This window comes from Lissotriton helveticus, chromosome 1_2 (genome assembly GCF_964261635.1).
Source record: "Lissotriton helveticus chromosome 1_2, aLisHel1.1, whole genome shotgun sequence".
In the NCBI taxonomy this organism is placed as follows: Eukaryota; Metazoa; Chordata; class Amphibia; order Caudata; family Salamandridae; genus Lissotriton; species Lissotriton helveticus.
In genome coordinates this window covers 122,546,245-122,569,999 of record NC_136058.1, presented here as the reverse complement: position 1 = coordinate 122,569,999, position 23,755 = coordinate 122,546,245, and the positions used below count along the sequence as shown (strand labels likewise).

The 23,755-nt window shown below is 44.0% G+C and overlaps 1 protein-coding gene across 2 annotated transcripts in view; it reads right to left on the bottom strand.

The window, feature by feature from the left end:
• The window catches only part of LOC144798849 (uncharacterized), a 72,109-nt gene that overhangs the window by 11,565 nt on the left and 36,789 nt on the right, over positions 1–23,755 (bottom strand). The window lies entirely within an intron of this gene.

Genomic DNA, 23,755 nt, shown 5'->3' with positions numbered 1-23,755 from the left:
CTGCCTTAAATGTGAAGAATCACTGGCATTCGTCAGGGCCGAATTAATATCTGCTACTGCAAGACACTATAATGTGTGTGCAAGAATTAAGGAAATGTACAATATATGAACAAAACGGAACCATCCTACCACATCTTGTCAGTATTGTCGTGGTGATGCGATGGATTTTTCCTGTGAGAAATCAAGAAGGAAAAAAAGAAAGAAGAAAAGAACAATGTAGACATTGCATTTTTACATTGCTCAAAAGTTAAATCTACACCAAACATATTCAAGTGGGATGATTTAACGTGCAAAACCAGTATAGACTCACAAACCTAAGACAGGACCATCACTCATTGGTGATAGTCACATATAAGGTGCATTCTGATACGTCACCCAGTGATTAAAAATAATGTACACAGTATCAACACTTACCCAACAGTGTGTGGGAAGTGGACCTCACCTCACCCGGCAACTGCTCGGACGAATAAGGCACCGCTCTGAACGTAAAAAGACAATATCTCACCAGATGCATGTCTCTGGGGTCTATACTCCCTATGTTCAATAAAACCCAAATGCTTTATCAACTGTCTGTCACGTGTTCCCACCCGGTGTCCTCGGTGGCCACGCATAACTGATATTGCATCTAAGCCTACAGTTAAATTGAGAAGATGCTCTTGGATTTATGTTAGAAATACCAACTAATTTAACAGCAAAACCAGTCAGTGATGATATTGATTGCTAATGTCTAGAACAAGTAGAAAGAAATCCCCATTATTTAAAGTCCATTTCTTCAGCTACACAAAGAATTAATGTTAAGCTGTTCAAAAGTTAAATGAAGGGAAATCTTGCTGTTCTTAACAGTTAACTGGATGTAAGAATCTACCACTGAAATCCCTAGGTTCGTCCTGGTAATGTAACCCTGACCCCTATACAAACAGATGTAATAGAGCAAGGGGATAAGTGAAAAAAATGTTTTTAACCCATGAGGTAATAGCCTTTACACAAAACGTGAAGTGCGCGCTATTGTGCCGCAAGTCAGCAATACTAAATGGTAAAACAGAGGAAGGTGAATAGGTCCTGGGCCAACTGCGCAGGAAGCCTTGCTCCTACAGTGGAAGTACATGTCTAGTAATGATGGGTATACCATGATAGTGTCATTTAGGAGAGACAAAACTAGACAGGAGGACTATGTTTAACTCGGGTACCTACAGGCGGTCAATAGGGGGCCTGGTGTCGCCAACACTCCAAATGGGTGGTAATTAATCACACCAGAAATGGCTCGTTGTAACCACCAGAGGTACACATGGCAAGTGGTCCACCAGAATTGCTCATAGCCAGGGGTCCAATCAGATTAATAGCCACGGAATATTGTCATTCAAGCCAACAACATCAGATTGTAATCTGTGGATCCACCGTTGCTCCTTCACAAACAGAAAGTGGGAGACATTGGTGATATGTGGTGGGATATACGGCTTTTCCAACACTAGCCAAAACATATCCTCAGGTTTGTGTTTCGCTTCCAAAAAGTGATTCGTGAGGCCTGTGGATTGCTTCCTACATCGGATCGTACTTTTATGTTCACTGATGCGAGCCTTGATCATCCGTGTTGTGTGGCCCACATACTGTTTTTTGCATGGGCAGGTGATCAAATAAATTAGTTTGTCTGAGTTACAATTAGTATGTTTTGTCAACTTCCACGGTCTATCGGTACCGATATCCACAGAGAGGATTTTACGTGTCTGAGGACAGGCTGCACAATTCCCGCAGGGGTAATGGCCTTGGACTGGAGTGCTGTTCCAGATGGTATTGATAGTTTGTCTCATCTCATTGCGTGGTCTGGTATGCACCAGATTGTCCCGAATGGAGGGTCCTCTTCTAAAGGCAAACAGAGGGCGAGGTATGGTGCCTGCTGCTGTGTTTAATATCTTCCAATGCTTTAGTATGATTTTCTTCACCTGATTGGAAGATGTGGTGAACGTTTGGACCATAGTCATCTGGTCACTTCTGGTCTCAGGCCTCTTGTGTTGCAAAAGTGCTTCACGGTTGTTGTGAAAAGCTCTCTTGCGTGCACGGCGAATTAAATGACCCGGGTAATGTCGATCTTTCAGATTGAGCGCTAGTTCCTTCGCATGTTGTTCATATAAGGTGTTGGATGAACAGTTCCTTCTTACCCTCAGAAATTGTCCTACAGGCAAGTTCTCGCGTAGGGACTGAGGATGAAAACTATGGTAGGACAAAAGCGAGTTCCGTGCCATTGGTTTTTTGAAGAGCTCACTCTGTAGGCCTGCTTCTGATGGAAAAATCTGAAGATCCAGGTAAGCCAATCTCTCTTTGCTGCTTTCCATGGTAAACTTGAGGAACTGATTCCTCGAGTTTAACCATGTGTGAAAGGCCGAAACCTCCGTCAATGTCCCTCTCCAAACCACCAGAATATCGTCAATATAACGTTTCCACAATACCACTTGGTGAATAAAGGGGTTATTGTGGTTCAAAGCGTGGTCCTGTTCAAACTGGTGCATGTATAGATTTGCCAAGCTTGGCGCAAATACACTCCCCATTGAGGTCCCTGAGACCTGTAGATAGAGATTATTTTGGTATTGGAAAAAATTCTCCATCATGGCGATCCTCGCACACTCCATAATGAAAGCGACGGGGGTAATTGTGTCCATTTGTCTAGACTCCAAGAGACTCCTAACACAGTCCAGTGTTGCTTGCTGTGGGATTGACGTATACAGCGATTCAACATCGAAGCTTACCAGTAGATCAGTCTCACCATTAAATTCCACATCGGCCAGGAGTCTAAGCACATCACCAGTGTCTTTGAGGTACGTGGGTGTTTCCTGCACAATGGGTTTGAGAAAGAAATCTACAAAAGTAGATAAAGGCTCGAGTAACGAACCTATGCCCGATATAATAGGCCTTCCAGGAGGCGGTCTCTGTGCCTTATGAATTTTAGGAAGGCAGTAAAAATAGGGAATGACCGGATGTAAGGTGATGAGATATCTAGCTTCGTGAGAAGTGATCCATCCTTCTGCCAATCCTTCTTCAACCAGGCTCTTTATTTCATTGGAGACTCTGGGAGTTGGGTCTTCATACAAGAGGCGGTAAGATTTGGTATCATCAAGTTGTCGCTGACATTCTCGTTGGTAAGCCACAGTGTCCTGTAACACGATGGCCCCGCCCTTATCAGCCGGCTTGATGGTAAGGGATCTGTCGTTTGCCAGCGTCGACAATGCTGATTTCTCCAAATTAGACATGTTATGAAAGATCTTCCGTCGTTGTTCAGTGTTCATAACGTCATGTGTCACTGCTTGTTCGAAAGCAAGGACATTGGCTGGTACTTGTTGATTTAGAGGAGTGAACGTTGATTTAGGTCTAAGACCAGTGTTTTGTTCAACCTGGTCAATCGCATTGAGCTCGTTCGTGTTAGAGCTGGATGACTTGAAAAAGAAGTGCAGGCGTATTTTTCTATAAAAACTTTCAAGCTCGCATCTCAATTTGAACATGTCTCCTGTATTGGTAGGGACAAATCCAAGCCCCTTGTTGAGGACAATATTTTCAGTTGGTGTAATGGTCCTCGAACTCAGATTTACTACTAAGTCGCTGTTCCAGGGGTGGGGCCTGTCTTGTTGGGTTGTGGAGCCCAATTCACGGTCTGTTGATTTCTCCTTTTGCCGCGGTTCCTGCCACGGCCCTGCCATAAAAAAGACGTTTGGTCGTAGTAAAATGACGGATTTGGAGGATACATTGGCATGGGGTGACCCATCGGTGGGGGGCCCATTACCCCCGGATTGTAGTTCCACGGGCCCGGCGGCCACCACTGTCCTGGGTTAGGATACTGTTGTCCACCACGGCCTCTGTGAGGTCTACGTTGGAACCCTCCACCTCGTGGGCCGGTATTAGGGCCTGTATTGGAGTTCCCTTGATCACTCGAGCCAGAGTCAGATCCTGATGAAGAATAGTTAGACCCATATCTTCTCCCTTTCGAGTTAGTAGAGGGGGCTACATACGAGTCACTCAAATATGGATAAGCCAATTCCATGGAGAAGCGTGCCAGATCTTTCTTAAACTTCTCAACTTTGTTTAACAAGATGTTATCATAATAGTCTTTGTTTGTTTTGTTGGCCTCATCTAAGTTCTTTTTATAGATCACGGGACGCACCGCTGCGTTGATTTGTCCCTCTAGGACTTGAATCTCTATCAATAAGGCATCGGCTGTTTTTTTAGCTGTTTTGATAATTAAAACCAGCCAGTCCCGGGTGCATCGCCAACCAATCAATGCCCAGTTTCTAAGAAATTCTTTGTCTTTCAAGAAGAGTCTAGGCGTCGTAGTGACGATCAAGCCTGATGGAGCACACTTGCCATGTAAGTACTCATTCATGATCACACCGTGCAGTGTAATCCGAGAGTGATTCTTTTTCAAATTCAAGAGTTTAACCCACTCATCCTCTGTCGTGGGAGTAGAAGTAGAGGGTAAGTCATCAAGTATACTGGGGTTGTTGCTGAGGATGGTGTTCAAATCCTCATCGTCAAATGCTAGGCCACCGAAGTCCTCCATGGTGAGGAACTGCAATGGACAGACAGCTGGATAAGTAAAGTGGGTGAGCTAAAAGCACTATAACAATTGCGTGTAGTGCTAATTGAAAGAATTAATGACCCGCAGCCGAGGCTGCTCTATACACTATCTAAACAACTCGTAAGAGAGGGTCCGAGGGAAATGTTTACCGACAAAACAGGCTAATACCCCCTGTAAGACTACCTAAAAAACAACAGAGCCTGTAAGTCAAAGGTACTTAGGAGTGATAATCAACACTGGTATAATTGCACGGAAGTGAACCTAACTAAAGACCATCAACAGTAGCTGATTAAGTCCTATCAGCCCACCCAATGGCGGAGCCTCATCATGTAGGACTCCAATACCAAGGTAAGTGTGCAATCGCCCAGTTGTCAATTAGCGATGCATTACTCAACCGAGGTAAGGTCACCACCGTTGTTAGACTTGAGTGGGAGACTGATATGTGCAGTGCAGGAAAAGAAAATAAAATAGTGTGTGATTAAAATGGCTATCGAGGCAAACAAAGACCTTTATTAACGTTTGCCTGGACGTCAGGTTAAAAAATAGTGAAAAAACAGTGTGGAAAAAATCACTGTTTGACTTGCTTGATAGAAAACTAAGTAAGATATAAGAGGGCCAACATGTTTCTGCCTTAAATGTGAAGAATCACTGGCATTCGTCAGGGCCGAATTAATATCTGCTACTGCAAGACACTATAATGTGTGTGCAAGAATTAAGGAAATGTACAATATATGAACAAAACGGAACCATCCTACCACAACGCCATGATGGAGAATTTTTTCCAATACCAAAATAATCTCTATCTACAGGTCTCAGGGACCTCAATGGGGAGTGTATTTGCGCCAAGCTTGGCAAATCTATACATGCACCAGTTTGAACAGGACCACGCTTTGAACCACAATAACCCCTTTATTCACCAAGTGGTATTGTGGAAACGTTATATTGACGATATTCTGGTGGTTTGGAGAGGGACATTTACGGAGGTTTCGGCCTTTCACACATGGTTAAATTCGAGGAATCAGTTCCTCAAGTTTACCATGGAAAGCAGCAAAGAGAGATTGGCTTACCTGGATCTTCAGATTTTTCCATCAGAAGCAGGCCTACAGAGTGAGCTCTTCAAAAAACCAATGGCACGGAACTCGCTTTTGTCCTACCATAGTTTTCATCCTCAGTCCCTACGCGAGAACTTGCCTGTAGGACAATTTCTGAGGGTAAGAAGGAACTGTTCATCCAACACCTTATATGAACAACATGCGAAGGAACTAGCGCTCAATCTGAAAGATCGACATTACCCGGGTCATTTAATTCGCCGTGCACGCAAGAGAGCTTTTCACAACAACCGTGAAGCACTTTTGCAACACAAGAGGCCTGAGACCAGAAGTGACCAGATGACTATGGTCCAAACGTTCACCACATCTTCCAATCAGGTGAAGAAAATCATACTAAAGCATTGGAAGATATTAAACACAGCAGCAGGCACCATACCTCGCCCTCTGTTTGCCTTTAGAAGAGGACCCTCCATTCGGGACAATCTGGTGCATACCAGACCACGCAATGAGATGAGACAAACTATCAATACCATCTGGAACAGCACTCCAGTCCAAGGCCATTACCCCTGCGGGAATTGTGCAGCCTGTCCTCAGACACGTAAAATCCTCTCTGTGGATATCGGTACCGATAGACCGTGGAAGTTGACAAAACATACTAATTGTAACTCAGACAAACTAATTTATTTGATCACCTGCCCATGCAAAAAACAGTATGTGGGCCACACAACACGGATGATCAAGGCTCGCATCAGTGAACATAAAAGTACGATCCGATGTAGGAAGCAATCCACAGGCCTCACGAATCACTTTTTGGAAGCGAAACACAAACCTGAGGATATGTTTTGGCTAGTGTTGGAAAAGCCGTATATCCCACCACATATCACCAATGTCTCCCACTTTCTGTTTGTGAAGGAGCAACGGTGGATCCACAGATTACAATCTGATGTTGTTGGCTTGAATGACAATACTCCGTGGCTATTAATCTGATTGGACCCCTGGCTATGAGCAATTCTGGTGGACCACTTGCCATGTGTACCTCTGGTGGTTACAACGAGCCATTTCTGGTGTGATTAATTACCACCCATTTGGAGTGTTGGCGACACCAGGCCCCCTATTGACCGCCTGTAGGTACCCGAGTTAAACATAGTCCTCCTGTCTAGTTTTGTCTCTCCTAAATGACACTATCATGGTATACCCATCATTACTAGACATGTACTTCCACTGTAGGAGCAAGGCTTCCTGCGCAGTTGGCCCAGGACCTATTCACCTTCCTCTGTTTTACCATTTAGTATTGCTGACTTGCGGCACAATAGCGCGCACTTCACGTTTTGTGTAAAGGCTATTACCTCATGGGTTAAAAACATTTTTTTCACTTATCCCCTTGCTCTATTACATCTGTTTGTATAGGGGTCAGGGTTACATTACCAGGACGAACCTAGGGATTTCAGTGGTAGATTCTTACATCCAGTTAACTGTTAAGAACAGCAAGATTTCCCTTCATTTAACTTTTGAACAGCTTAACATTAATTCTTTGTGTAGCTGAAGAAATGGACTTTAAATAATGGGGATTTCTTTCTACTTGTTCTAGACATTAGCAATCAATATCATCACTGACTGGTTTTGCTGTTAAATTAGTTGGTATTTCTAACATAAATCCAAGAGCATCTTCTCAATTTAACTGTAGGCTTAGATGCAATATCAGTTATGCGTGGCCACCGAGGACACCGGGTGGGAACACGTGACAGACAGTTGATAAAGCATTTGGGTTTTATTGAACATAGGGAGTATAGACCCCAGAGACATGCATCTGGTGAGATATTGTCTTTTTACGTTCAGAGCGGTGCCTTATTCGTCCGAGCAGTTGCCGGGTGAGGTGAGGTCCACTTCCCACACACTGTTGGGTAAGTGTTGATACTGTGTACATTATTTTTAATCACTGGGTGACGTATCAGAATGCACCTTATATGTGACTATCACCAATGAGTGATGGTCCTGTCTTAGGTTTGTGAGTCTATACTGGTTTTGCACGTTAAATCATCCCACTTGAATATGTTTGGTGTAGATTTAACTTTTGAGCAATGTAAAAATGCAATGTCTACATTGTTCTTTTCTTCTTTCTTTTTTTCCTTCTTGATTTCTCACAGGAAAAATCCATCGCATCACCACGACAATACTGACAAGATGTGGTAGGATGGTTCCGTTTTGTTCATATATTGTACATTTCCTTAATTCTTGCACACACATTATAGTGTCTTGCAGTAGCAGATATTAATTCGGCCCTGACGAATGCCAGTGATTCTTCACATTTAAGGCAGAAACATGTTGGCCCTCTTATATCTTACTTAGTTTTCTATCAAGCAAGTCAAACAGTGATTTTTTCCACACTGTTTTTTCACTATTTTTTAACCTGACGTCCAGGCAAACGTTAATAAAGGTCTTTGTTTGCCTCGATAGCCATTTTAATCACACACTATTTTATTTTATTTTCCTGCACTGCACATATCAGTCTCCCACTCAAGTCTAACAACGGTGGTGACCTTACCTCGGTTGAGTAATGCATCGCTAATTGACAACTGGGCGATTGCACACTTACCTTGGTATTAGAGTCCTACATGATGAGGCTCCGCCATTGGGTGGGCTGATAGGACTTAATCAGCTACTGTTGATGGTCTTTAGTTAGGTTCACTTCCGTGCAATTATACCAGTGTTGATTATCACTCCTAAGTACCTTTGACTTACAGGCTCTGCTGTTTTTTAGGTAGTCTTACAGGGGGTATTAGCCTGTTTTGTCGGTAAACATTTCCCTCGGACCCTCTCTTACGAGTTGTTTAGATAGTGTATAGAGCAGCCTCGGCTGCGGGTCATTAATTCTTTCAATTAGCACTACACGCAATTGTTATAGTGCTTTTAGCTCACCCACTTTACTTATCCAGCTGTCTGTCCATTGCAGTTCCTCACCATGGAGGACTTCGGTGGCCTAGCATTTGACGATGAGGATTTGAACACCATCCTCAGCAACAACCCCAGTATACTTGATGACTTACCCTCTACTTCTACTCCCACGACAGAGGATGAGTGGGTTAAACTCTTGAATTTGAAAAAGAATCACTCTCGGATTACACTGCACGGTGTGATCATGAATGAGTACTTACATGGCAAGTGTGCTCCATCAGGCTTGATCGTCACTACGACGCCTAGACTCTTCTTGAAAGACAAAGAATTTCTTAGAAACTGGGCATTGATTGGTTGGCGATGCACCCGGGACTGGCTGGTTTTAATTATCAAAACAGCTAAAAAAACAGCCGATGCCTTATTGATAGAGATTCAAGTCCTAGAGGGACAAATCAACGCAGCGGTGCGTCCCGTGATCTATAAAAAGAACTTAGATGAGGCCAACAAAACAAACAAAGACTATTATGATAACATCTTGTTAAACAAAGTTGAGAAGTTTAAGAAAGATCTGGCACGCTTCTCCATGGAATTGGCTTATCCATATTTGAGTGACTCGTATGTAGCCCCCTCTACTAACTCGAAAGGGAGAAGATATGGGTCTAACTATTCTTCATCAGGATCTGACTCTGGCTCGAGTGATCAAGGGAACTCCAATACAGGCCCTAATACCGGCCCACGAGGTGGAGGGTTCCAACGTAGACCTCACAGAGGCCGTGGTGGACAACAGTATCCTAACCCAGGACAGTGGTGGCCGCCGGGCCCGTGGAACTACAATCCGGGGGTAATGGGCCCCCCACCGATGGGTCACCCCATGCCAATGTATCCTCCAAATCCGTCATTTTACTACGACCAAACGTCTTTTTTATGGCAGGGCCGTGGCAGGAACCGCGGCAAAAGGAGAAATCAACAGACCGTGAATTGGGCTCCACAACCCAACAAGACAGGCCCCACCCCTGGAACAGCGACTTAGTAGTAAATCTGAGTTCGAGGACCATTACACCAACTGAAAATATTGTCCTCAACAAGGGGCTTGGATTTGTCCCTACCAATACAGGAGACATGTTCAAATTGAGATGCGAGCTTGAAAGTTTTTATAGAAAAATACGCCTGCACTTCTTTTTCAAGTCATCCAGCTCTAACACGAACGAGCTCAATGCGATTGACCAGGTTGAACAAAACACTGGTCTTAGACCTAAATCAACGTTCACTCCTCTAAATCAACAAGTACCAGCCAATGTCCTTGCTTTCGAACAAGCAGTGACACATGACGTTATGAACACTGAACAACGACGGAAGATCTTTCATAACATGTCTAATTTGGAGAAATCAGCATTGTCGACGCTGGCAAACGACAGATCCCTTACCATCAAGCCGGCTGATAAGGGCGGGGCCATCGTGTTACAGGACACTGTGGCTTACCAACGAGAATGTCAGCGACAACTTGATGATACCAAATCTTACCGCCTCTTGTATGAAGACCCAACTCCCAGAGTCTCCAATGAAATAAAGAGCCTGGTTGAAGAAGGATTGGCAGAAGGATGGATCACTTCTCACGAAGCTAGATATCTCATCACCTTACATCCGGTCATTCCCTATTTTTACTGCCTTCCTAAAATTCATAAGGCACAGAGACCGCCTCCTGGAAGGCCTATTATATCGGGCATAGGTTCGTTACTCGAGCCTTTATCTACTTTTGTAAATTTCTTTCTCAAACCCATTGTGCAGGAAACACCCACGTACCTCAAAGACACTGGTGATGTGCTTAGACTCCTGGCCGATGTGGAATTTAATGGTGAGACTGATCTACTGGTAAGCTTCGATGTTGAATCGCTGTATACGTCAATCCCACAGCAAGCAACACTGGACTGTGTTAGGAGTCTCTTGGAGTCTAGACAAATGGACACAATTACCCCCGTCGCTTTCATTATGGAGTGTGCGAGGATCGCCATGATGGAGAATTTTTTCCAATACCAAAATAATCTCTATCTACAGGTCTCAGGGACCTCAATGGGGAGTGTATTTGCGCCAAGCTTGGCAAATCTATACATGCACCAGTTTGAACAGGACCACGCTTTGAACCACAATAACCCCTTTATTCACCAAGTGGTATTGTGGAAACGTTATATTGACGATATTCTGGTGGTTTGGAGAGGGACATTGACGGAGGTTTCGGCCTTTCACACATGGTTAAACTCGAGGAATCAGTTCCTCAAGTTTACCATGGAAAGCAGCAAAGAGAGATTGGCTTACCTGGATCTTCAGATTTTTCCATCAGAAGCAGGCCTACAGAGTGAGCTCTTCAAAAAACCAATGGCACGGAACTCGCTTTTGTCCTACCATAGTTTTCATCCTCAGTCCCTACGCGAGAACTTGCCTGTAGGACAATTTCTGAGGGTAAGAAGGAACTGTTCATCCAACACCTTATATGAACAACATGCGAAGGAACTAGCGCTCAATCTGAAAGATCGACATTACCCGGGTCATTTAATTCGCCGTGCACGCAAGAGAGCTTTTCACAACAACCGTGAAGCACTTTTGCAACACAAGAGGCCTGAGACCAGAAGTGACCAGATGACTATGGTCCAAACGTTCACCACATCTTCCAATCAGGTGAAGAAAATCATACTAAAGCATTGGAAGATATTAAACACAGCAGCAGGCACCATACCTCGCCCTCTGTTTGCCTTTAGAAGAGGACCCTCCATTCGGGACAATCTGGTGCATACCAGACCACGCAATGAGATGAGACAAACTATCAATACCATCTGGAACAGCACTCCAGTCCAAGGCCATTACCCCTGCGGGAATTGTGCAGCCTGTCCTCAGACACGTAAAATCCTCTCTGTGGATATCGGTACCGATAGACCGTGGAAGTTGACAAAACATACTAATTGTAACTCAGACAAACTAATTTATTTGATCACCTGCCCATGCAAAAAACAGTATGTGGGCCACACAACACGGATGATCAAGGCTCGCATCAGTGAACATAAAAGTACGATCCGATGTAGGAAGCAATCCACAGGCCTCACGAATCACTTTTTGGAAGCGAAACACAAACCTGAGGATATGTTTTGGCTAGTGTTGGAAAAGCCGTATATCCCACCACATATCACCAATGTCTCCCACTTTCTGTTTGTGAAGGAGCAACGGTGGATCCACAGATTACAATCTGATGTTGTTGGCTTGAATGACAATATTCCGTGGCTATTAATCTGATTGGACCCCTGGCTATGAGCAATTCTGGTGGACCACTTGCCATGTGTACCTCTGGTGGTTACAACGAGCCATTTCTGGTGTGATTAATTACCACCCATTTGGAGTGTTGGCGACACCAGGCCCCCTATTGACCGCCTGTAGGTACCCGAGTTAAACATAGTCCTCCTGTCTAGTTTTGTCTCTCCTAAATGACACTATCATGGTATACCCATCATTACTAGACATGTACTTCCACTGTAGGAGCAAGGCTTCCTGCGCAGTTGGCCCAGGACCTATTCACCTTCCTCTGTTTTACCATTTAGTATTGCTGACTTGCGGCACAATAGCGCGCACTTCACGTTTTGTGTAAAGGCTATTACCTCATGGGTTAAAAACATTTTTTTCACTTATCCCCTTGCTCTATTACATCTGTTTGTATAGGGGTCAGGGTTACATTACCAGGACGAACCTAGGGATTTCAGTGGTAGATTCTTACATCCAGTTAACTGTTAAGAACAGCAAGATTTCCCTTCATTTAACTTTTGAACAGCTTAACATTAATTCTTTGTGTAGCTGAAGAAATGGACTTTAAATAATGGGGATTTCTTTCTACTTGTTCTAGACATTAGCAATCAATATCATCACTGACTGGTTTTGCTGTTAAATTAGTTGGTATTTCTAACATAAATCCAAGAGCATCTTCTCAATTTAACTGTAGGCTTAGATGCAATATCAGTTATGCGTGGCCACCGAGGACACCGGGTGGGAACACGTGACAGACAGTTGATAAAGCATTTGGGTTTTATTGAACATAGGGAGTATAGACCCCAGAGACATGCATCTGGTGAGATATTGTCTTTTTACGTTCAGAGCGGTGCCTTATTCGTCCGAGCAGTTGCCGGGTGAGGTGAGGTCCACTTCCCACACACTGTTGGGTAAGTGTTGATACTGTGTACATTATTTTTAATCACTGGGTGACGTATCAGAATGCACCTTATATGTGACTATCACCAATGAGTGATGGTCCTGTCTTAGGTTTGTGAGTCTATACTGGTTTTGCACGTTAAATCATCCCACTTGAATATGTTTGGTGTAGATTTAACTTTTGAGCAATGTAAAAATGCAATGTCTACATTGTTCTTTTCTTCTTTCTTTTTTTCCTTCTTGATTTCTCACAGGAAAAATCCATCGCATCACCACGACAATACTGACAAGATGTGGTAGGATGGTTCCGTTTTGTTCATATATTGTACATTTCCTTAATTCTTGCACACACATTATAGTGTCTTGCAGTAGCAGATATTAATTCGGCCCTGACGAATGCCAGTGATTCTTCACATTTAAGGCAGAAACATGTTGGCCCTCTTATATCTTACTTAGTTTTCTATCAAGCAAGTCAAACAGTGATTTTTTCCACACTGTTTTTTCACTATTTTTTAACCTGACGTCCAGGCAAACGTTAATAAAGGTCTTTGTTTGCCTCGATAGCCATTTTAATCACACACTATTTTATTTTCTTTTCCTGCACTGCACATATCAGTCTCCCACTCAAGTCTAACAACGGTGGTGACCTTACCTCGGTTGAGTAATGCATCGCTAATTGACAACTGGGCGATTGCACACTTACCTTGGTATTGGAGTCCTACATGATGAGGCTCCGCCATTGGGTGGGCTGATAGGACTTAATCAGCTACTGTTGATGGTCTTTAGTTAGGTTCACTTCCGTGCAATTATACCAGTGTTGATTATCACTCCTAAGTACCTTTGACTTACAGGCTCTGTTGTTTTTTAGGTAGTCTTACAGGGGGTATTAGCCTGTTTTGTCGGTAAACATTTCCCTCGGACCCTCTCTTACGAGTTGTTTAGATAGTATAATTATTCCTTACCTTGCAGTTTAAATTAACCTCAAAACGCTAAAGCCCATATCTCAGCTCTACGTCAGAAACGTTTTCTAAAACTGGCTACATTTGCCATTGCTTAAGGAGTATCTAACTCGGACCTCAGCATTTTTTCTTTTTTCTTTTTATCTTTTGGTATTGTGTAGCGAAGGTCTTAGATTCAGGCCCGACTTAGTATTCTTCCAAATATGGCATTCTTATACTTTCTCTCAGGACTCATTTTTTTGGCCCTTGAATTTGTTCATTTGTCGATATTACCACTTTTTAGTTGCACTATCCCTTAATCACTCATTTACAACCAGTGTATGTATGTCTTTTGTAGTCTCATTTACTGCTGCTATTAGGTCAGTCTGGGAGGTTCTGGTTCATTCTTTAATCAAAGAAAAATCTCCTTTTAGGTTTGCGGTAGACAGTATGTCGATTATTATCTTGAAAGTTGGCTCATGCACAAAACTTGGAAGTAAGTCTTAATGATTCTCCTATTCCCCTTATTCTGGGGGTGCCTCAACTCGCCTACGTGAGATAACTCCCTTCTCAACACAGGGAAGTCAGGTTTTCACTGTATTGGAGTATTATTTCCAAAATGAAAAGCCTTCTGTGTCTTTGTCCCATCTTGGAGACACCAATAGGTATTGTAGTCAAATTTGACATTCTAGGGGCTCCGCAGTCATTGTCAAATAAGTAATCTCCTACAAAATGTCACCATCAAAATATAACAATTCTATACTACTAAGGGGGTAACAATTTAATTATCAAAGTCAGTCTAACAGTAGCTGCATGTTGGCCTTTGAAAGTTATTTAATGGTGCACCATCAGGTAACCTGTACCATACAAAGCTCAGCAACAGCACCTGGAGTCTCTGCCATTTGGCAATTGCTTCTCAGCAAGCTCTTCTATCTGCAGGCTTTCCAATGCTTGTTTGTAAAGCATTGTTAAAAAAAATCTAAGGTGCTGGCGGTATCACAAACACAGGTACTCCAAAACTAAACAATGAATTCAAAATATTCAATCTTTAAGAAATGCACAGCTTATTTTTTAAATTTTACCCAGGAAACTCTGGAACACAATTTAAAAAACCTATTGCATGATATTCAGCTTAATAATAAAATATAGAGTTAGTTGCACATACATAAAAGAACTGGGAAGTGTGCTAATGTAAATTTGCCATTTACTTTCGACATGACTAGAAACTGGAACACATGCTCCAGATTTAGGTGCTCTGCAGCATACCTGCACCCGATTTACGGAGTACACATCTCTCCAGTCACTATTTTGCCTCAAATACAGGCTGAGTGCAAAACCCTGCCCCCTCCCCAGTGTCATTAATGCGGGCTTTGTGCGTCATAGCTTAGGCTACCATGCAACGAGTGGAAAGCAGAAGATAAAGAAATTCAACACGATATAAGTCTGCTCTTTAGTGAAATCTGAGAAAAATAGACTTGTTGCTGTGCTTTTAGGGACGGGATGGGGTGCAACATGGTGAGAATTAGGATTTAAGGAGGAAGCAGCACATGGAAAAAGAGTATACAAACCCATGCATGCCATGGAGTGCTAAAAAGAGAAAGCGTATTTCCCTCTTCTGAGCCTTGGAAGGATAGAGGTCATCCACTCAAAAGGATTGCAATGAAGCTAACAGAAGAGGCAGGAAGGCCATCCATAAGAGGGAAAAAAGCAAACAAGATTGATAGGAAAGCGAATAATAAGCAATGTGCTGACCCAAAGCCCCCCTCACACTGGGATTGTATACAATAGGTCTTAAACAACAGATAGATAAAAGAGGAGACCTAAAAAGTACTCAGATGTGCTATTTCTTTTAGAGGGTAGTCACCTTGCTTATTGGAAAATGTACCTATAAGGTGTTGCTTCTACTTTTTCCAGGTGGTATTTGATCCCTGAGATTCCATACCCCACCTGTGTCTTCCCAACCTGTATTATTCAGGCAGTCATTCCTTCAAAGCCAGAATTGAAGGTGGGTGCGAAGACACTGCCTCACATCCCAGCACTCAATTTTCCCCAATGCATCATAGTAAATGCAGTGCATGATAACACTTACTTCAGTAGTAGTCTCTAATTTTTCACACTTGCTGGGGCAGCCTGTAATGTGTAACTCTAAACACAAGTGTTAGACCTGGCATCTTTTGCGTGGTTTCCCCTGAATTTTTGCCTCTACCTCCTGTATTTTTGACACTGTGCTGGATTTGGTTTTTGCTGCCTTCGATGCTTTGGGCATTTTGCCACTGCTGATCAGTGTCAGAGTGCAAGTGCTCCCTAGGAACATTGTTACTGTGATTGGTTAGCCATGATTGGCATATTTGTTTTAACAGTAGGTCCCTAATAAAGTGCACTGAGTGTGCCAGGGCTGGTGATTCAAATGCTACTAGTGGGACTGCAGCACTGATTGTGCCACCCACATGAGTAGCCCTAAAATGATGTCTCAGGCCTGCCACAACAATGCCTTTGTGCAGTTGCTATCCGCCATGCTGCCCTGAGGCCTAACCCTTCCCTTTCTGTACATATTGGACACCCCTATGGAAGGCCCAAGGTACTCCCCTGGGCAGGGTGCAGTGTATGTGAAAGGTAGAGCATGTACTAGTGTAACTGACATGCTCCGATAGTGAATTGCAGCCATTTTCGTTTTTCAGTATTGAAAGGCTATCTTGCCCATAGGCTAGAATGGGAAATGCTATGTATAATGTTTACCTGCATATCTTCCCATAGGAGCAAGATAAATAGAAGCAGCGCTGCGGGAGGAGCAACAGTCTAGTTGGAGGGGGGGTACAAAAAAGGGTCCGTGGCGCGGAAACCGCAAGGATTGCATGCTCCTTTGCTCTAAATATGCTAACTACTTCTTTCTGTGCACTGTATTCTCGGAGCTCTAGGCTCACATGTCCTCCGGTTTGCACCTTTTACATTTTTTTAAGTTACCGGAAGCAGTGCTGGAGGAGGGGCAACAGTCTAGTTGCTCAACATAGGAGAGTACAAAAACGGGGCCGCAGCACAGCTGCGCAGAGTATGCACGCACCGTCCGTGCCCGACTGAGACCAGGGGATAGGAACCCTGCCCCTGCAATGCTAAATCTTAACATATATCAAAAATATTCCAGAGAAATGCTTTTAAAACTAGATAAACCACAGCAACTCCATGAACTCTGTGTGTTAAAACATCTAGAGATCTGGAGGGTCCATTCTCATGCGGTCATTGTAAACGGGGCTGTCAAACAACACTTGTACAATATATGAGGAAAGATATCAATTTAGATAGCTACCAAATGACTTGCATCTGTTTTAACTCCAGATCAATGCCTAAACATTGTCTTGAGATCTGGGACATCTTAGCAGATTTAAAACCAGACCTAGCATTCACTACTGAAACTTGGCTAGACGATAACAACTCCCCCGATATTGCCACTGCTTTACCGGCGGGATAGAAGTTATTAAAACAGCACAGAAAGGGGCGGAAGCACAGCTGTCCTAGTCAAAGAGTGCTTTACTTGTGACCCCAAGTCAGTGGCCCAGCTAGGCTCGCATGAGATCCGAGATTTCTCTGTGTCTAATGGTAAACATAAACTATTCGGGGGAGCAGTCATTTACAATCCCCCTGGCTAACAGCCAGATTTAAATACAAAATTGTTGTCTCAACTTTTCCCTCTCTGCCTAAAACACAAACACTTCCTAGTCATTGGAGATTTCAATATCCACCTTGAAAATTCTATGAACCCAGGGGCCAAACACTTGGAAAATGACATGCTGATACTGCAGCTAAATCAATCGATCAAAGTGCCAACAAACATGGCCGGACACACACTAGATCTACTGTTCTCCAACATAGGGGCTGATTTAGATGGTGGAAGGACCACCACCACCAGCCATGCGGTGGCGGTCCTTCCGCCATCGGACCGCGATTCCCCCCCGCAAAATTAGGATGACGGACGCATCCGACCACAGCGGTCACAAAGATCGTCTGCCACGGAACCGCCACAGGCAATCGATCAGATTGCCTGGCAGACGGTCCACATTAGGTAAGATGGTGGCGGTGCCTAGCAGGCACTGTCTGCCAAATTACAATAGGGCTTCAGCCAGCCTTTCAGTGGCGGTTAAATCGCCATTGAAAGGCTGGCAGAGATTGGTTTTGGGGGCCCGTTTCGAGGCCCCCTTGTGTTGGGGGAGGTGTGGGTTCACTGGGGGGGTGTATTTCACTGCACCAAGTGGCAGGCACCGCGTGGTGCCTCCCACGTAGTGCAGTGAAATGCACAAAATGCACTTTTAACATCGCGGCGGCAATGTTAAAATGCAAGATGCGACCCCCATGGTGGCTTTGGGGTGCGGAACCGCCGCATGTATTGTGGATGGTCCTGGACACCACCACGATGGCGGACAGACTCCAGTCCGTCCGCCATTGTAATCGGCCCCACAGAGACCACCAATGTTTCCAAAATCATACCTCGGTCCTGGGCCGATCACCCTTTAACTTCCTGCAATTTTAACCTGCCAATCAAACCAACCCATGGTCCCACACGGGCAACAACAGGAAAAAGACCATGGAACCACATCACCCCTAACCTATTTGCTTCCCATTTTTCCTCTTGTGACCCAAGCACCACCAAAACACTCTCTGCCCAGGCAGAGCCAGAGCTCCTGCACAAAGAGATTGTGAATGCTCTGGATCAGTGCACCCCTAAATTAGAAAGCAAATCAGGCAGGCTAACACAATCAGAGACGTGGTACTCACTAGAACTGAAACTACTGAAAAGATAAATGAAAATCTCTGGAAGTGGATATTTATCTAAATATAGCAATGATAGGCAGATCTACAAAGGTGAGCTGAAAAGTTATCATAACGCCCTAAAAAAAGCAAAAAAACACTACTATGCAAAACGAATAGAAGACAACGGCAAATGATCTAAAGAACTATATAAAATAGTGAGTGAACTCTGCAAACCAACTAGTATGTCCCAGACCATGGCTCCCACAATTGATATTTGTGAGCTAATCAACCGCTTTTCACCGATAAAGTGGCCAAAATGTATGCCTCCCTCAATAACCAGCCTGCTGTTAACAATACGGATTGGGAAACACTAGCACCACATCCTCAGGCACATGCCTATCTTGGCCACCAGGCCCATCTTTCAGAAGAACAGGTTGCAAAAGCCATGATTGACGTTAAAGTAGGATCCCCACTTGATCCATGCCCTCACTTTATCTTCTCACGACTTGTATCAGTCTTATGCCCACATGTTACTCAAATCTTCAATAAATCCCTGGATTCAGCCTCACTCCCAGCTATATGGAAGGAAACCGTGATACTTACACTGCTAAAAATAAATAGGTTTGAAATCTATGATCCGGCAAACTACCGACCGATCTCGCAACTACCATACTTAATCAAAAGTATTGAAAAGATTGGTCAATAAACACCTGGTCAATTTTTTAGAAACCAATGACCTCTTAGATCATTCTCAGACAGGATTTAGAGCTGCCCATAATACAGAAGCCACCTTACTTGCCGTGGCAGACAACATTAGATTCTTGGTGGACCAAGGTAAAGCTGCTGCACTGATCCTTCTGGACATGATGGCAGCTTTTGATACTGTATCTCATGATCACCTGCTACGCATCCTTCATGAAAAAGGAATACATTTGAAAGCTCTTCAGTGGTTCTCCTCCTTCTTACAAAATAGAACACAAAAAATTCAAATGGGCTTCTATTCTTCAAGTTCAAAAACTATCAAACACGATGTCCCGCAGAGGACCTCTTTGAGCCCCACTCTTTTCAATGTCTATGTCCCCTCCTTAGCAGCGATTAGCAGGAAATGGGGCTTCGATATCTGTTCCTACACAGATGACATGCAGATACTAATTGCCCTGGAAGACAAGCATGTGGACAGCAAAAGTAACCTAATTAACTGTCTCACTGAAACAACAACCTGGATGACGGAACACTGTCTAAAGTTAAATGCCGGAAAATCGAAGATTTCGCTCTTCGGTGGAGCACACTTAATCTTGGACAGTACCTGGTGGCCGCAGGCGCTGGGAGCTGCCCCTGAACCCAAGAGAGTTGCAAAAAGTTTGGGCATACTCATTGATAACGCACTGTCCATGCAAGATCAAATTCGAATGCTGTGTGACAAAAGCTTCGCTACACTGAAACTACTTCGTAGACTCTTTTCCTGGCTCCCCCTAAACTGTACAGAATCCATTACCCAGGCCTTATTTTCTATGAGACTGGACTATGGGAATGCGCTCTATGTGGGCATGCCCGAGTATCTTTTCTCCCGTCTGCAGGTGGTCCAAAATGCAACTGCTAGGCTGGTTGCAATAAAAGCAAATACACCTCGGCATCTGATAGTCTGAGAGAACTGCATTGGCTGCCAGTACGCTAAAGGGCCAAGTTCAAGCTCCTTTGTTATGCACACAGAACGCTACACAAGAGTGGCCCCCGTATCTTGCAAGATAAGATAGAATTCTACACTCCCCACGAAACTTAAGGTCTCGCCATCAGACCTTGGCCAAGATCAAACAGACCAAAAGGATTAGAGCAGGAGACCGATCCTTTTCAAAACTAGCAGCAGTCCACTGGAACGACCTTCCACTAGATTTACGGCTAACGGATGAATATTTTCTCTTCAGGAAGAAATTAAAAACCTAGTTTTCTAGATTATAACCAAAGCCACCTACTAACGTCTCACCCTGAAACTGATCACAATCGCCCTCCCCATATCAGGATTATGCTCTCCTAGCGCTGTGCTGTCCCTTGGGATGAATGTTCTGCTCTAGAAATAGAAATACAAATTAAGCTGAAGAAAAAGAAAAGCAAGAAGTTTAAGCCTGTTTCTTCACTTTCTGCCACTCTCCAACAGAGAAGATGCATGAACATCAACAAGCCTATCGGTCTGTTCCAGTCACATACCGAGGAACAGATCCCTCAATTTATTCCAATTTAATCAGAGTTTCCGGGTTCATTTGCCACTTTGTAGAAGACAGAGTCTTTCAAAGAAGCAATGCTGCACCTATTTGACACCCTACCATTCCCTCTGGTACATCGTCAATTTTCATAGATTCAAGGAGGCCTCAAGCTGTATGGCTGTGACTGATCCATCTTTCATGCCATCTGTGCCTCTTGACCCTGTTTGGGTGTCCGCACTGCCTCTGAGGCCGATACCCAACCAGATTTTGATCCCAGTGCTAAGACCTGAGCTGGTCCTCATCACATCAACACTGACCCTGATGAACACCGGAGGAGGACTCCATTATTTTGTCTCACTCCCTAGTGGCGTCATCGGCTACAACTAGTCCAGCCTCATTCTGACTCTAAAAACACACTTACCCTACCGGGAAATCCTCCACAAGCTCTCCACAACTTGGTCGGGTCAGATTCTGACTACATACAGCATCATTTTGGAGAGCACAGGAGATTATGGTTAATATTATGAGATGTTACAACAGCGCTTGGACGCCGGCGACACAGTTGCCCTTATTTTATTAGATCTAAGTGCCGCTTTTGATACGGTTTCTCATACCGTATTACTTGAATCTTTACAGGCATTGGGTATCGCTGGGACGGCGCTCGGTTGGGTGTCTTCCTTTTTAGTGGAACGAACATTCCAGGTGTTCTCCACCAGAGCCTCTTCAAAGTCTTATTCTTCCCCGTACGGTGTGCCACAGGGCTCTATTTTGAGCCCGGTGTTTTTCAATATTTATATGCAACCATTAGCAATGATTGCGGAAGTGGCAGGGCTTGTATTGTTTTCCTATCCTGATGATACACAAATCATCTTTTCATTATCAGCAGGGAGGAAACAGGACCCTTCTAATCTGCAATTAGGCTTGCGCAGGATTGCAGCATGGATGTAACTAAATTTGCTCAAGCTTAACGGGGAAAAGACGGAAGTACTCATTTTTGGAAAAGGGTCTGAACGTTGTGGCCCCCAACATTGGTCAGCTGAAATGGGACCTTTACCCACGCCCTCCTCTCAGGCATGCAACCTAGGTTTCATTATTGACAACAAATTGTCAATGAAACAACGGGCAGTTCAGACAGCAGCCACCTGTGTTACCATCTTAAAATGGCTAAAAAAATAATCTGGATGCTCCCTATAGACAACCAAAGAGCAGTCGTCCAGGCTCTAGTAACATCTCGCCTGGACTACGGGAATATTCTCTTCCTGAGTCCAACAGAGAGGTACTACGTAAGCTTCAGGTGGTGCAAAATTCTGCAGCCAGATTGCTCTGCGGTCTTCCCAGAATGTCCAACATGGGAAATGCCCTGAGAGAACTGCATTGGCTTAAGGTGGAACATCGCATAAAATTTAAAGCCTTATGCTATATGTTCAGAATAAAAATCGGCTCTGCCCCCAAATATTTACAAGATCTGGTTCATGAGTACCACCCCCGACGACTGCTTCGCTCGTCATCAGGATAACTGTCCGAAATCCCGAGGTTTAAACTGTCGAGAATGGGAGGTCGCTCCTTCTCTCTTCTTGGGCAAATCCTTATGGAATTCCTTACCTGATGGGATGAGGAGGGAGAAGCTGATTTCCGTTTTCAGTAACCAATTAAAAACCTGTTTTTTTAATCTACATTGCTAATTCCGATATCTCCTAGCTTTTGTTATGGCCTGCGCTGGGAAACCCTTGTTGGGTAGCTGTGCGCATTACAAAATAAAATAACATAACATAACATAAAATTTTTCAGCTTCTTTTGCTGCACTCATCGTGACGGCTGCTGAATTATAAGATCAATGTACTGTCAAACGTTCCATAGCTCAGACAGGCATCCACGGATACATTAATGGGCACCTGGGCCAAACCTTATTCTTGTCCACCAGTAAATAGGTAAATGGCTAGATGTCACAGACCTACTCCGGGAGAGCCTGCCTTTCTTGCACAGCATGTTACACATGTGAGCCTGGTTATATAGGCTTCTAAAAGCAGGCTTAACCTGAACTCATTTCCCAGGAATCCCCTCTGAATTGGAGTCCAAACATATGGAACATTAAGTCAACCAGTGTTTCTGCCAGTCTTACTCTTCACTCTACCAGTGCTAGCTGCCTCCTAGGGTTACTCTCACGCATTATGGCATATGGTTAGCGAACCTTTGATGACAGTCCCTGGGGAATTTTGGATGGCCAGGATGCAGCAAAGTACATAATCCATTCTAAACTGAACACTGACTGATTAAGTACTGCGGTTAGCACCAGTCCGGTACTTCGGTGCCACATGTGAATGAAAAACACTCGTTATTTGACGTCAATAATGAATATGGCATGTGGCGGCACCGGTCTGTTCACAGATAAGGCAGACTAGGCACTGTAGAGCTTTATAGAAAACAGGGCCACAACATGCTTCTTGGGCCTGTTTAAGCCCGAGCAGCAGTATCCTCAACAATGACACCCCTTTTGATCATTCAAAAGGAGTTCAGTACAAAGACAACGCAAAAGGCCTCCACCCAAGTAACAGACACCCAGTCCTTTCGAGGCCAGAATCGAGGATCTAGCCGACAATGTCCAGGCCAGCACGGGCAGAATCCTGCCCAGACCCCTGCCTTAGCTTCCATGCCACTTTACTTTGCCCTCAGCAGCACATGGCCATCCTTTAGGAGGCATGATAAGTTATTACCTCCATTGTGACAGAGTATCACATCCGAGAAATCATTCAAAAGAAAAACGCCCAGCTGCTGCACTCATATACTGACCTTCCCTAAAATGTAAAATGCATGGTAGTGAATGAATGATGTGACGCACATACTCTGTAAGTGCACATATTTCCCAAAAGTTCTAATCAATGAATGATGTGAGACATACTGTCGACTCCAAACTCCTCTTCTAGCTTGTCTAGATTAAACATACTTTTGCATTGAATGGTGCTATGCTCTGTGCCATGCAAATAACCACCTATTCCCTGGTTGGTACTAAAATATGTTCCTATTGGCCCTTGCGATGTTGTGTTAAAAGTCTATTAGTTAGCCAATGTGCGACATGTTCGACCCATTTTCTTGGGATTGTTTTATTGAGTCACCCATTTGAGGTTATAACACCCTCTCATGCAACGCACCCCTTTCCATTCCAGCACCTCTTCGCCTACCCCCTCCATTAGGAGCTGACTC